The sequence below is a fragment of the Lactuca serriola genome, chromosome 8 (assembly GCF_051521515.1).
Source record: "Lactuca serriola cultivar US96UC23 chromosome 8, Lser_US96UC23_V15, whole genome shotgun sequence".
Taxonomy (NCBI): Eukaryota; Viridiplantae; Streptophyta; class Magnoliopsida; order Asterales; family Asteraceae; genus Lactuca; species Lactuca serriola.
The window spans coordinates 268,382,258-268,396,439 of NC_136415.1; the positions used below are offsets into that span (position 1 = coordinate 268,382,258).

At 36.9% G+C, this 14,182-nt stretch overlaps 1 long non-coding RNA gene across 1 annotated transcript; it reads left to right on the plus strand.

Annotated features, from left to right (window-relative positions):
* Positions 1-11,666: 11,666 nt before the first annotated feature.
* LOC145070109 (uncharacterized) lies at positions 11,667-13,827 on the plus strand. Its single transcript, XR_013689834.1, has 2 exons — positions 11,667-12,296; positions 13,048-13,827. It is a non-coding gene; the product is annotated as an uncharacterized LOC145070109 (long non-coding RNA).
* The last annotated feature ends 355 nt before the right edge of the window (positions 13,828-14,182 follow it).

Consider the following 14,182-nt stretch of genomic DNA (forward strand, 5'->3'; position numbering starts at 1 on the left):
TTTAGGTTAAGGAGATCTAGATGTACGCACTTTTCGATTTATGATCTCTCATTAGAATAGCGAGTTGTTTAGAAATTACATAACGTAAACTCTAGTACCCATGGGCAAATTGAGTTGACCGGTTTGACTTGTTGACTTTAGTTGACTTTGACTTGAACGAAAATTGACGGTTGTCACAGTGGATTAATGATCCATGGTTTATGGGTTATGGATGTAACCATTTGGAGCTCCATGGATAGTCCATGGGAGTTACAAACCCATGGGTCATGAGAAATGAAGAGTCATGACAATTAAGAGTATTCATGTGAAAACCCTAATTGTGACACCACTATAAAAGGGACCCTTTGGCTAGTGAAATCGGACCTAGTAAGGTTACTAGAGAGGGCATAACCGATTTTGAGTGCTAGAAGTATTCTCTTAAGTTATTCCAAGTTTTGTGGTGTTGTGTGAAGCATTTGAGGCACAACATTTGGGGTGCTAGGCTCACAAAGTCTTGAAGGAATCCAAGCAACAACAAGGTATGTATTTCTACTAGTTTTTATGTTTCATATATGCCCCATGCCATGCTAGTTAGGAAATAACCTTGAAAAAGAAATTTGCATGTATATAGAGAAAACATAGATTCAAGGTTATTAGGGTTGCATGTACAGTTAGGAAGTGTTAGAATGCTCAAAACTCATCTGTGGTATCAGAGTCTAGGATTGTTTTCTGTATACTTGATGCAAAACTACTTGAAAATAAAAAATTATGCTCACTGTCGACTGGACTCGCCGAGTTCATGAGGAGGACTCGCCGAGTCCATGTACAAATTCATCCTACTCGTCGAGTAGGATCATGCACTCGACGAGTAGGTGTGTGTTGGGCAGTCTTTTCGTGTTTTGTTGCTGGAAATGGATTAAAATCATTATCCCAATCTGTTTTGGACTTGTAAAATCTGTTTTTCAAAATGATAATGATTATGTTAATCCATTTTGCATGACTTTTAACAAGTTCAAAGTATTATATATGTTCATATGATTTCTTGAAATTGCTTGACATGAATTTGTGTTCTTATGAGTTTTTAGAAGATCATAGGAATTATGTGTAACCACCATGTGTGTTTAATTCTTGATCTTAGTTGTAATGATGGTGTTCATAACTTGTCCTCAAGTTATGGATAACCAAAAGTCACTTCTTTAAATTATGATTAAAGAACTAAAGAGGTTTCATAAAATGAAGAGTCTTCATTTTTATGAACCATTAAAACTCATAAGTTACAAAATTGAAGAGACTTGGAATAGTTTCAATTCTTGCCCTCAAGTTTTGGAATTTGAAAAGTCTTACACTCTAATACTTTAATTCCAAATTAAACCTTAGATTTTTAAAAAGTTTAAAAATAACACTTATACTATTATTATAATTTTATTATATCATTTTATTATATAGATATGTATAAGAATATGTCGTTCTTACCGTTAGTAGGCCTCATTCACGAAGCCGGTCTATAAGGGGGGTATAAGGTTGTTGCCTATAAAATGGTGACTTAATGGGTGTCCACTCTCACCCACCGCTTCCTTGATTGGTGGAGGGTCGTTAGCCGAACGGGTAGGATACGACTTTAAATTCTCATTAAAAGTATAATGAATTATAAAGTAACTATACATTATAAATTCCCAATCTTAGTTACTTTAGGAAAATGTGAAATTGGTGCTAGCCCATAAAATTACACTTTGTACCTTACCAAGTCGTTAGTGGAGCGTGTGTGGTTAACTGGCACATCGATTAGGTAATATTGTTAAGGGTACCAAGTCAATTTGTATGGTTATTCACACCTTGTTTGTGATCCTCGGCATCCCAGTCACAAACTTGAGAGGGCACATTTGAGATTCAAACATGCCATTGAAAAGTTCAGTGTATCTCAAAAGATCTAGGAGTTTCAAAACCAATAAAACCTAATAATAAAATATTTCGTTCTTATGGTGGAAATTGGTAAATCGTCATTTACCTACCTTCAAATATTTTATAGTGCGGATTACGGCATCCCTCTTCCACCTATAAATAGTTTGTTGGATCCTAGCCTTAATATTTCATTTGGGTGACTTATTAAGGATTCTTAATCTAATGAAACTTATCTTCCTTTTATTCCAGATGTCTTCCAATAACGTTGTTGGCTCAAACCCTACAGGCTCCTTTTCCCTAATGAACTTATGTGGTAAGGTCATCTTTGATGGATCCAACTTTAATGAGTGAATCAGAAACATCAGGATGATTACCCGCTATGAGGACAAAGAATATGTCCTTGATAGGGAGCTTAAGGTTGTTAATGAAGCCACTGCTACTCCAGAAGAGCTTGTGGAGTTCATTGCGCATGAGAAGGATGCCACCAAGATGTCCTGCATCATGATGGCCACAATGACTTCGGAACTCCAAAAATCTTATGAAGATTTCTACCCTTATGAGATGCACCTAGATCTGATGGAAAGGTACCATCAGAGCGCGTGTCAAGAGAGGTATGAAATCATTTCCTCCATGATAATCGCAAGGATGAAGGATGGTGAACCCATCACCGGTCACTTGCAGAAGATGCAGAGCTTCGTTGATCGGTTGCTAAAGCTCAATGTTGACTTCCCTGAGGAATTGGCGATTAACATCATTCTCCATTCCTTACCTCCAAGTTATGATCAATTTCGTATGACTTATCATATGAACAAGGAGGAAGTCACACTTAGCAAACTTCAAGGACTCTTAAGGACAGCTGAAAATGGCCTTAAGGGTAAAGCGGTTGCTACTTCTACTCCTTTAACAGCCCCTGTTCTTACAATTGGGCAAGGGAAGGGTAAGAAGAGGAAAAGCCCTTCAAAGGGTACCAAGGGTAAGACTCTTGATGGTTCCTCTTCAAGTGGGACAAAGAAAGGTCCCATTACTCCTTCTTCGAACCCAAAGGAAGCACAGTGCTTCTATTTCCAAGATAAGGGACACTTCAAGCGAAGCTGCGCCAAATATCTGCAAGATGTAAAGGATGGGAAGGTTAAACCCACCCATGCAGGTATATACACAATATTGTCTAACAACTCATCTAATGCTAATTCTTGGGTGCTTGATACAGGGTATGGTATTCACATTTGTACTGATTTGCAGGCACTAAGAAGAAGTGAGCAAGTGGAGCACGGGAAGATAAACTTAGTCATGGGCAACAGGAAAGCATCACCTGTTACCAAGATAGGAGTTTATTCTTTATTGCTTGATAATGGGTTAATGTTAGATTTGAATAAGTGTTGTTACTCGCCCGAAATGGCGAGAAATATTATTTCTTTTCATGGCTTGTACAAACAAGGTTTTACATTTTCATTTGATAATAAAAATAGTGCTATTAATGTTTATTACAATGATGTATTTTACTTTAAAGCAATACCTTGTGATGGTGTATATGAAGCCGTGAATGTTGTAGACAATCTAGGAAATAATGTGTTGTATATTGATTCTTCTGATAGCTTGGATAAAGCATCCTTGTGGCATTGTCGTCTTGGACATGTTAGCAAGAATCGCATGGGCCAACTCCAAAAGGCTGGAGTCTTGGAATCATTTGACCTCAAGTTAGATGATAGTTGCGAGTCTTGTTTACTTGGAAAAATGACAAAGTCGCCCTTCACAGGTACTTGTGATAGGGGTGAAGGTTTGTTGGACCTTGTACACATGGATGTGTGTGGGCCCTTCAGAGTTGCTACAAGGGATGCTAATTGTTATTATGTGACTTTTACTGATGATTACAGTAGATATGGATATATTTACTTACTCAAGCATAAGTCAGAAACCTTTGAAAAGTTCAAAAAGTTTAAGCAGGAAGTTGAGAATCAATTGGGCAGGAACATCAAGATGCTCCGATCCGATCGGGGAGGAGAGTATCTTAGCATTGAGTTCCTAGACTATCTTAAGGAATGTGGGATTGTCTCACAGTTGACACCTCCCAGGACACCAAATTTGAATGGTGTGGCTGCGAGGCGCAATCGAACCTTGTTGGATATGGTTCGTTCCATGATGAGTGGAGCTTCGTTACCAATCTCTTTCTGGGGGTATGCCTTAGAGACTGCCGCCCATATCCTTAATCTAGTCCCTACTAAAAAGGTTGCCAAAACACCTCACGAGATGTGGACTGGGAAAGTGCCCAATTTGGACCACATCAAGATTTGGGGTTGTGAAGCTTTTGTGAGGCGTGAGACTCATGACAAGCTTGAACCCCGAAGCGAGAGGTGTATTTTCATTGGCTACCCACAGAGATCCTTTGGTTACCTCTTCTACAGACCCAGTGACAATGTGGTCTTTGTAGCAAGAAGAGGAGTCTTTCATGAGAGAGAATTCATAAGCCAAGGGGACAGTGGGAGGCAAATTGACCTTGAAGAGCTTCAAGAGTCAAGTGGTGAAGGAACCTCAAATACTGTCAGCCAACCTGAGAAGGAAACTCCTATTGAGCCGATAGATGAGTCTGTACCTCCAAGACGTTCCACTAGGGTGAGGAACACACCTGAATTTTATTATGGTTATCACATCACCACTGAAGGTGATACATTTATCAATGATAGTACACTGATAGATTTGGATGAACCTAATAATTATAAGGAAGCCATGGCAAGTCCTGAGTCTGCGAAATGGAAGGAGGCTATGGACAGCGAGATTTAGTCCATGTATGATAATCAAGTTTGGAACTTGGTTGACAATGTACCAGGTCGTAAGACAGTTGGGTGCAAATGGATCTTCAAGAAGAAGACCGACATGGATGGGAAAGTACACACTTATAAAGCGCGACTGGTTGCGAAGGGCTTTACACAAACTCTGAGAGTTGACTATGATGAGACCTTCTCACCAGTAGCTAAGATTAAGTATATTAGAGTGTTTTTAGCCATAGCTGCGTTTCATGACTATGAAATATGGCAAATGGATGTCAAAACCGCTTTCCTTAATAGGAAGTTGGCTGAGGATGTTTACATGGCTCCGCCAGAGGGTTTTGTCGATCCAAAATACCCTAATAGAGTGTGTACTCTTGAAAAATCCATTTATGGATTGAAACAAGCATCTCGCAGGTGGAATCTTTGCTTTGATGAGAAAGTCAAAGAGTTTGGCTTTTCTAGGAGTGAGGATGAGTCTTGTGTGTATGTCAGGGCTAGTGGGAGCATAGTTAGCTTCTTGGTGTTGTATGTGGATGACATACTTTTCATAGGAAACGACATCCCAACTTTACAGGAGGTTAAGGCCTGGCTTGGGAAGTGTTTTGCTATGAAGGACCTTGGGGAAGCTGCCTATATCCTAGGGATAAGGATATTGAGAGATAGGAGTAAGAGACTAGTTAGACTTAGTCAAAGTACTTATGTGGACAAGGTACTGAAGAGGTTCAGTATGCAAGATTCCAAGAAAGGAGAATTACCAATCCAGAGTAATGCCAAGCTAAGTAAGACTCAGAGTCCGAGTACAGAGGCTGAGATAGCTGAAATGAGCCAGATACCATATGCTTCCGCTGTGGGCTCGATCATGTATGCTATGACTTGTACTCACCCTGATATGGCCTTTGCTTTGAGCATGGTCAGTAGATATCAAGGGAATCCTAGCAAGGCACATTGGACAGCGGTAAAGAACATTCTCAAGTATTTGCGGAGGACTAAGGACTGGGACCTTACCCTCGGAGGCAACGATGACTTGAAAGTGGAAGGATATAGTGATGCTAGCTTTCAAACTGATAGGGATAATTTCCGCTCTCAGTCACGTTGGGTCTTTATCCTAAATGGAGGAGCAATTACTTGGAAAAGTTCCAAGCAGGAGACAGTAGCTGATTCGACTTGTGAATCAAAGTACATAGCATTAAGCGAGGCAGCAAAAGAGGCGATATGGCTGAAGAACTTCATCGGAGACCTTGGAGTTGTACCAGCTATAAAGGAGCCAATGGAAATTTTCTGTGACAGTGAAAGTGCAGTTGCTTTGGCTAAAGAACCAAGAGATCACGGGAGATCTAGGCACATTGACAGAAAATACCATTTCATCAGACATAGAATAGAAGAAGGACTCCTCGTGGCAAAGAGGGTATCATCAGATGAGAACCCGGTAGATCCCCTCACGAAGGGACTGAGCAGGGTTAAGCATTTACAGCATGCAAGGTGCATTGGGCTGAAGGATGATATTAGTTTCAATAATTAGATTCCTGAAACTTGTAAAATGTAATTGACATTTGATGATAAATAAAATTTGTTATTTATTTATGAGTAAGGTGTTACTATCTTGTGTTGATTGTTTACTATGTTTCAATTTTGCATGGTTTTACTTCCAGAATAATTATGTTATGGTATATATCATATTATTAAACCATCCACAGTCGGTCAAACTTTGGAAGTAAGTATTGATTCAAGACTGTCATGAATTTGGCTTGTATGATTTGTCTAAAGTGCTTTAGACAATGCAATGGTTGCTACAACGTTCATGAGTACTCATAAGGGCTGAGTATTGGATTCAACCCACGCTCACTTGCATCACTTCATGGAATTTATCTCGAGTGATCGTGAGACGGTAATATCATATAAATCTTTAAACCTAGAGATATGAGTTGTTGACTATGAGTTGGTTATTCATTGATTGTACGAAAACGCATTGGTAACTCGATGTTATAAACCGTGCCTTTGTGAGTAATTCAACAAGTAGTTAGTACAAGCATATCAGTCGAAGTTTATCTGTTCCTTCTAGAAATAGAAGCGATATCTGGGCCCCTCGATGATTTGGTTTTGACCTATGTACCGGGCCCGGTCAGAACCTAATTGATGTGTTCAATATAGTTCTATGTCGAAACAAATCGGAGATCGCGAAACAAATGTTGGACAATAGGTAAGACCATGTTCCATGGGTTTGTCCGGCTGATATCATGAGAGCAGAGGATTATATGATCACTTATCTTAAATGGCGTATCATCATCATCTCAGTTCCGAGAGACTTTGAAAGAGCTACGATTGCTAGTCGGATTTTGAAGTCATATTTGCAAATATAGTTATTAGACTTATCCAAGTGGGAGACTGTTGGATATAGTGTCTAAGTCCATAACTTTATTTGGTATGCACTTGATCCGACCCGACATGGTCCATTTGGGTTGCATGGCATTGCAATACTTGGATAGACTAAATGAGAGAATATGGAACTTATGATTATTAATATATTATAAGTTCTAATATATTAATAATAGTGTTATTTAATTAGTATTTGATCAAGTATTAATCTAGTGTTAATTTGGTGATCAAAGTGAGACTAATTAAATATATAGGGTTGATTATGACAATCATCAAATCTTTTATGGTGGATTAATGATCCATGGTTTATGGGTTATGAATGTAACCATTTGGAGCTCCATGGATAGTCCATGGGAGTTACAAACCCATGGGTCATGAGAAATGAAGAGTCATGACAATTAAGAGTATTCATGTGAAAACCCTAATTGTGACACCACTATAAAAGGGACCCTTTGGCTAGTGAAATCGGACCTAGTAAGGTTACTAGAGAGGGCATAACCGATTTTGAGTGCTAGAAGTATTCCCTCAAGTTATTCCAAGTTTTGTGGTGTTGTGTGAAGCATTTGAGGCACAACATTTGGGGTGCTAGGCTCACAAAGTCTTGAAGGAATCCAAGCAACAACAAGGTATGTATTTCTACTAGTTTTTATGTTTCATATATTCCCCATGCCATGCTAGTTAGGAAATAACCTTGAAAAAGAAATTTGCATGTATATAGAGAAAACATAGATTCAAGGTTATTAGGGTTGCATGTACACTTAGGAAGTGTTAGAATGCTCAAAACCCATCATGGATTGCCTTATATTATAAGGTTGGACGATTTATATGGGGAAACCCATTGGAAATCGTCCAAGGCCTTAAGTAAAGGAGTCCATGGGTTGCTTAGGGCTTAAGCGTCCAAATTAGGGTTTCCTTGTTAGATAACCCTAATAGCCTCACTATATATAGAGCCCTTATGCCCCAAAAACGAAAACTAGCTTCCTTCTAGGGTTTCCACACGTTTTGGGCAGCCTCCTTCTCTTCTCTTCTTCATCCTCTTGCTCTTGGTGTTTGTGGACCATTAGAGGAGTGACATTTGTGACTCTAAGCTTTCTAAAGTCATTACAAGGAATATTTGAGATTGTTATTGCTACATAACAATCAAGGTATGATCTAAACCCCAATTATATGTTATATTGATTATCATATGCTAGATCTAGGGTTTATAGTCTTGGATAAATTGCATGTACAATAGAGAAACCTAGATCCAAGCATTAGGGTTTGTATGAGCACATAGGATGTTCTTATAGCTAAAACCTATAAGTAAACGGCTCCTCCAGCAATTTTCCTTTCTTTTAGCCTCTAAGCCCGATTTCCTCTTCAGTCTTTTTTTTTGTGCTCTATCGACAACGAATAGCTGCAAATCATAATTCAAAGCATTATAAGTACTTTTTAGTTCTAAAAGAGAATAATAAAGGCCAAAATATTAAGATATAATGCATAAATATATATATATATATATATATATATATATATATATATAAATACACATATCAGTAACCTTATACCCCCCTTATAGACCAGCTTCGTGAATGAGACCTACTAACAGTAAGCCGACTTGTCTTATACATATACATAAATATTAAACCTATAATATTATAATAGTATAAGGGTTAAATTTTAACTTTTATAATTCTAGGGTTTGGAATTAAAGTATTCTAAAGTGACTTTGCAAATTCTAAAACTTGAGGGAAAGTTTTTAAACTTGTCAAAACTTTTCAAGTCCATAACCTATGAGTTTTAATGCCTCCTAAAGAAATGACTTTTCATTTTCCATAACTTGAGGACAAGTTATGGAGCACATCAAAGGCCATTAAGATCATCAATTAAACTAACAAGCATGTCAAGTAATGTCCATGATCTAGATTAAACTCATATCAATAAGACAATTCAAACCAAACAAATTTCATGTAATTAGCCTAACCATATAAACTAATACAAAACATGAAACTTTGACAATTATCTTTTAAATTGGATTAGCATGATCATTACCACATCAAAAACAGGTTTATAAGTTCAAAAACAGTTTATGGTAATGATCCTGGTCCAATTCCAGCCTTAACTCGAAAATCTGCACTCTGGAGCACCAAATCGTCGAATGCATGAACTAACTCGGCGAGTTGGTCATAATTGTAAGGGGACTCGGCGAGTCCACTGCCCAGAAAGCAGAAAATCGATTTTTTTAAGCATTTGAAAGCAGGTAGCATCAAGCATATTGGAAAACAATCATAGGCTCTGATATCACTGATGGGTTTTGAGCATTCTACACTCCTATGGTGTACATGCAACCTGGATGCTTTGGATATATGTTTTCTCTAATATACATGCAAACTTTCAAAATTCCAAAGCATCATCCTAACTAGCATACAATGCAGTAACTATACTACAAAATTCTAGTTAGATGACATACCTTTTAGTGTGGTTGAAAACCTTGAAGCTTTAAGAGTCTAGCACCAATAATGTGAATGCCTCAAATGGAACCAAAAATTACCACCAACAAATGGAAGAACTAGAGAGAGAATTCTTTGCCTCACAAAATCAGCTAGCACTCTTCTAAGTTCACTTAGGTGTTAATTTTGGTAGCCTTAGGGTCTCTTATATATTGTGGCAAACTAGGGTTACACCATGTAAACCCTAATGACCTTCCATATCCCTCATGCTCCATGGGTTAAAACCTCCGTGGAGTATCCATGGGTCACCATATGAGTTTAGCCCAACATAAAGAACTATGGATCATTAGCCCACTTTATAAGAATGAATGATTTACCAAATCAACCCCTTATATTTAATTAGTCTCTTTTGATCACAAAATTAATTCCAAATTAATTCTTGATCAATATTAATTAAATAATATAATTTCATATTAACATATTAGAAGTTATAATATATTAATTAATCATAATTATCCTCTTCTCAAAAGTCCATCCTTCAAATTGTCCCGATGAAGTGCAACCCAAATGGACCATACTACTCTCAGGTCTTAAAGCACATACCAAATATAGTTATGGACTTAGACACCTTATCCAACATACGATTCTTCCATCTTATCACCGAGAGCCCTAATGTTGCTGACGATATTACCCACTTTCACAATAAAATCATCGACAATATTTGCTTCTTTCATGTTTAGAGTCTCGAATTCCGCCTTCAAAGTTTGCAACCTGGCCATCTTTACCCCATCTTCCCCCCATGAACATCGTCTTCAAGGCATCTCATGCCTCCTTGGCTATTTGCTTTTCTGACAATGATAACAAGAGATCTTCCGGTATCCCTTGATAGATAGCAGCCCTTTCCAATTTATCCTTCTTTACTTCAACTATAATGTTTGTTGTTCTAGGCTCAACAACATCCCAAACACCTAGTGCCTGCATAAACACCTTCATTTTTATTGTCGAGGAAGCATACTTGCTTCTTGACAAACATAGGGTAGTGCAAAGTAATCTGACCATCTTTCTCACTTTTATCACCCATACTTGTTGGTCGGGGTTGATACTTAGGCATAAAGCGGCCTCTGATACCAAATGATGGATTTTTTGGGACAATTTTCTCGTTTTATTTTTAGGTGCTCAAACTCAAAATGAAAAGAACGAACTACATAAAGCAAAGAAATCCCTAAAAGATAACAACAACCTATCCATGATCTACTTCTACTAAAGAAAATGGAATTGATGGCCTACATGGCCTTTTACTAGGGGTGAGTAAACCCAAACCAAGAAACTAAGAAACCGATTAAAACAGACGAAACCGAAACCGAAAAAACCGAAACCGAAGCAAAACCGATGGTTAGGGTTTGACTTTTTTAAAAACCGAAAAATCGGGTTCGGTTTCGGTTTTTACCCAGAAACTGACCCATCCAACCTGAGAAACCGACCCATACTTAAAACCGCAAACCGCCCCAAGAAACCGACCCATACTTGATTATTTTTGGTTGTAATAGACTATTTCGGGTTTTGGTGGTAACATGTAATAGACTATTTGTTGTAAGACTCATGTTTTTTGAAGTATTTAACTTAAATTTGGTGTTTTTTGAAGTATTTAACTTGTTGCTTCATTTATGGAAAATTGGTTAAAACCCAAAACCCATGGGTTTAAACCCAGAACCCATGAATGTATGAGTTGAACCCAAGAAACCGAAAAACCGTCCAAACCGACCTTAGAACCCGAGAAACCGAACCGACCAGAAACCGATCCTATTGGGTTCTGAAAACCAAAAACCGACCACTTATGGGTTGGGTTGAGTTTGGGTCCAAAACCGACCCAAACCAACCCATGCACAACCCTACCTTTTACTTATTCAAACATAGAAACTGACTAAAATGCCCCTGAAGAGAGTCTAAGTCTTTTAACACGTTTGGATTAAATCCAACACAGGGATTGATATTTTGCATATGGTTTTGAGATTGCTTGCTTGTCGCTTCCGCCTCGTTCTCGAGTTTAACAAAAGAAAAGAAAAGAAGAAAAAAGAAAATAATGAGAGAAAAGAAGAGAAAGAAAAAGAAAACAATTTATTTTTTTGTGTTTCCGAGTTGGAAAGAATTTAAAAAAAAATAAATCATTTTGTTCTTTCATTCTATTTCAATCGGCTTCCTTCCTCTATCAATTTTTTTTATTGAAATTCGTAAACATCAATTTTTTATTTTCTTTTTATTTTCTTCTGGTTTCCACCGTTTCCTATCTTCGTTCCCGAAAGTGGAAACGGATATGGAAGGCAGCTAAAGCGACAAGCCGCACGCCTATGGTCGATATATCAGTGATTTGGGTTTTGTTCTTTGTCTCGCTACTTCACCCACAACCTTACTAAACGACCTCCTCTATTGTGTTTTGCTTCTTGTTGCACTCTTCCTCGATTTTGCATCCACAGAAATGCTTCATCGGTTGAAATTGATATTCAATTGTTTGATTTTATGTCTTCCCCAATTTAGGGTTCAATCTATATAACACCGTCAGCTCTAATTTTAGTTTATTCCAATTTCGATGGTTTGAAGGTTTGTGTTCAATTGATGGAAACTAGGCCACAATCCAAACACCTTCTTGCCATCACCATCAGATATTGGACTTGGAAGGCAGTGAAAAGCACTCGATTTTTCCTTCCTTAAACCTTTCCAAAGCTGATTCATCTATACTCTTTGAAGGAGATGTCTATATGGGTTTTCCTTGATTCAAAGGTATTTATCAGTTTTCTTCATCTCTAATATTCAGGTTTAGATGGATGTTACGCCTGCTCCACCAAACTGTTCGTCGGAGGTATCTCTTCCCACTTTATCTCGATTTATATGTTGTATATTTTGTTCACATCTACTATTGGTTCCGATGTTATCTATACCACACCAGTTTGATCCTAATATATTGTGTTTATAGTAGTCATGATACATATAGATGAGCTTTTACTGCAAGGTAGTGATTACTTAGGGTTGGAATATGTTTTTTTTAGGATAACTTTATTTTGTTGTATGCCTACAACATTATCAAGCGAAGTTGATTATCGGGTTAGTTAATTGTTATAGAAACTTTCTGTAATTACTATTTTATTTTATATCATTCATTATGAGATTAAGTACAAGTTGTTGATGCAACTTACTGGAGGAAATTCACCCTTGGCTTTTGCGATAATTGTATTATCGAGTCTGCCTGCTGGGAATTTTGATTGTTAGTTTGAAAGCAGTAACTTTTCGTTTCTTGGAATCAAGGATGTAAGGGAATGGTTCTTTCCATAGTAACCGGTTTTTTCTTTCTATTCCATCATGGAATGGAATGAGAATTCCAACATAATGAATTTTTATTTGTGATTTTAATTTAACTACAAGCCTATAGCCTATTAAGATAATATGTTGCATTTACATGTGATATATAAGTTTTAACATGAAAATTCTTTCCGTTGCTATGATCCAATCAAACGTCATCATGGAATGTAACGATTCATTCCATTACTTTGCTTCTGCTCATTCACATTCCATTCTATCCAACTAAAATTCATCTCACTTCTTGTTGTTTGTAGGTTCCTTTCTCTATATCAAAGCCTATAGTTGGTGCCCAAAATGGAGTTTCACACAAATGGTATGATCTCAATGAGGAGGCTCTTCTTAGGCGACAAAGGTTCTGTCCTGAAAAATTGCACATATCTTTAGGAAATAATTGCTTTATAGATATATAAAGTGATGTGTTTTGATTATATAATTGTTTTCATAAGATAGGATGCGATTCAACCTGTGATATTTTTCCTCAGACATCTAAAACCTGAACAAAACTATATATATTTCTATATTCTTTTTAGTTTTGATTACTGTCAGATCAGATCAGGTTTACCATACAAGTGAACACCATCAATTTATCAAACAACAAACTGTAAATCAGGTTTGACTTGTAATATTTTTTAAATTTATTTTGATAAAGCATGTATTTCCTTTTGAATTATGGTTTTTTTTCAAAAGCCGAAATTACACACAGTGATATACGAGAGATATATCCATATAGTTTATGGTGATTACTTGAAGAATATGACCAACTTTTTTTTGTTCCATTTATCTGTTAATTTAGCAATACTTTTCCCCTAATATAGCATTGTACCGTTTTTTTTTTCTGATCTATGTGGATTTTATTTCAAGGGTTGGTGAAAGGGGTGATCATGTGACTTTGCAGAGTGCTGCTGATTTGCTATATAAAAAGTGCTTTTAAATATACTTTTGTTATATATAAAAAAATTAGCTGCATTCTAACTTACTTTGTATTTTTAACTTAATTTACTCCGTATTATAATTCATGGAAATCGTTTATTTAATATAGTAGTATTCCTGAGTTTTAAGTTTTTATGTTGATGTTCATTAGAATTGTAAATAATTTATATTTAGACATCTTTATATGAGACCATGAAAAATTTATGTAAACAATGACGATTTGAGTGGTTATTCCAACTATTTACTCTCTTCCAACTTCCAACTTATTATATACCCTTGGTCCAGCATGTTGTTTAAAATCTATCTATCCTGGTGTGCCAGAATGAGCTGTATTGAATGCAGCTTTAACATTTGCATCCATTCCACTTCTTCCTATTCTTGACTTATCTACAATGCCTGTATTCAGAAAAAGTTAAAAGTATAATGATGGTAATCCTACATCGACAATTACCAATAAAA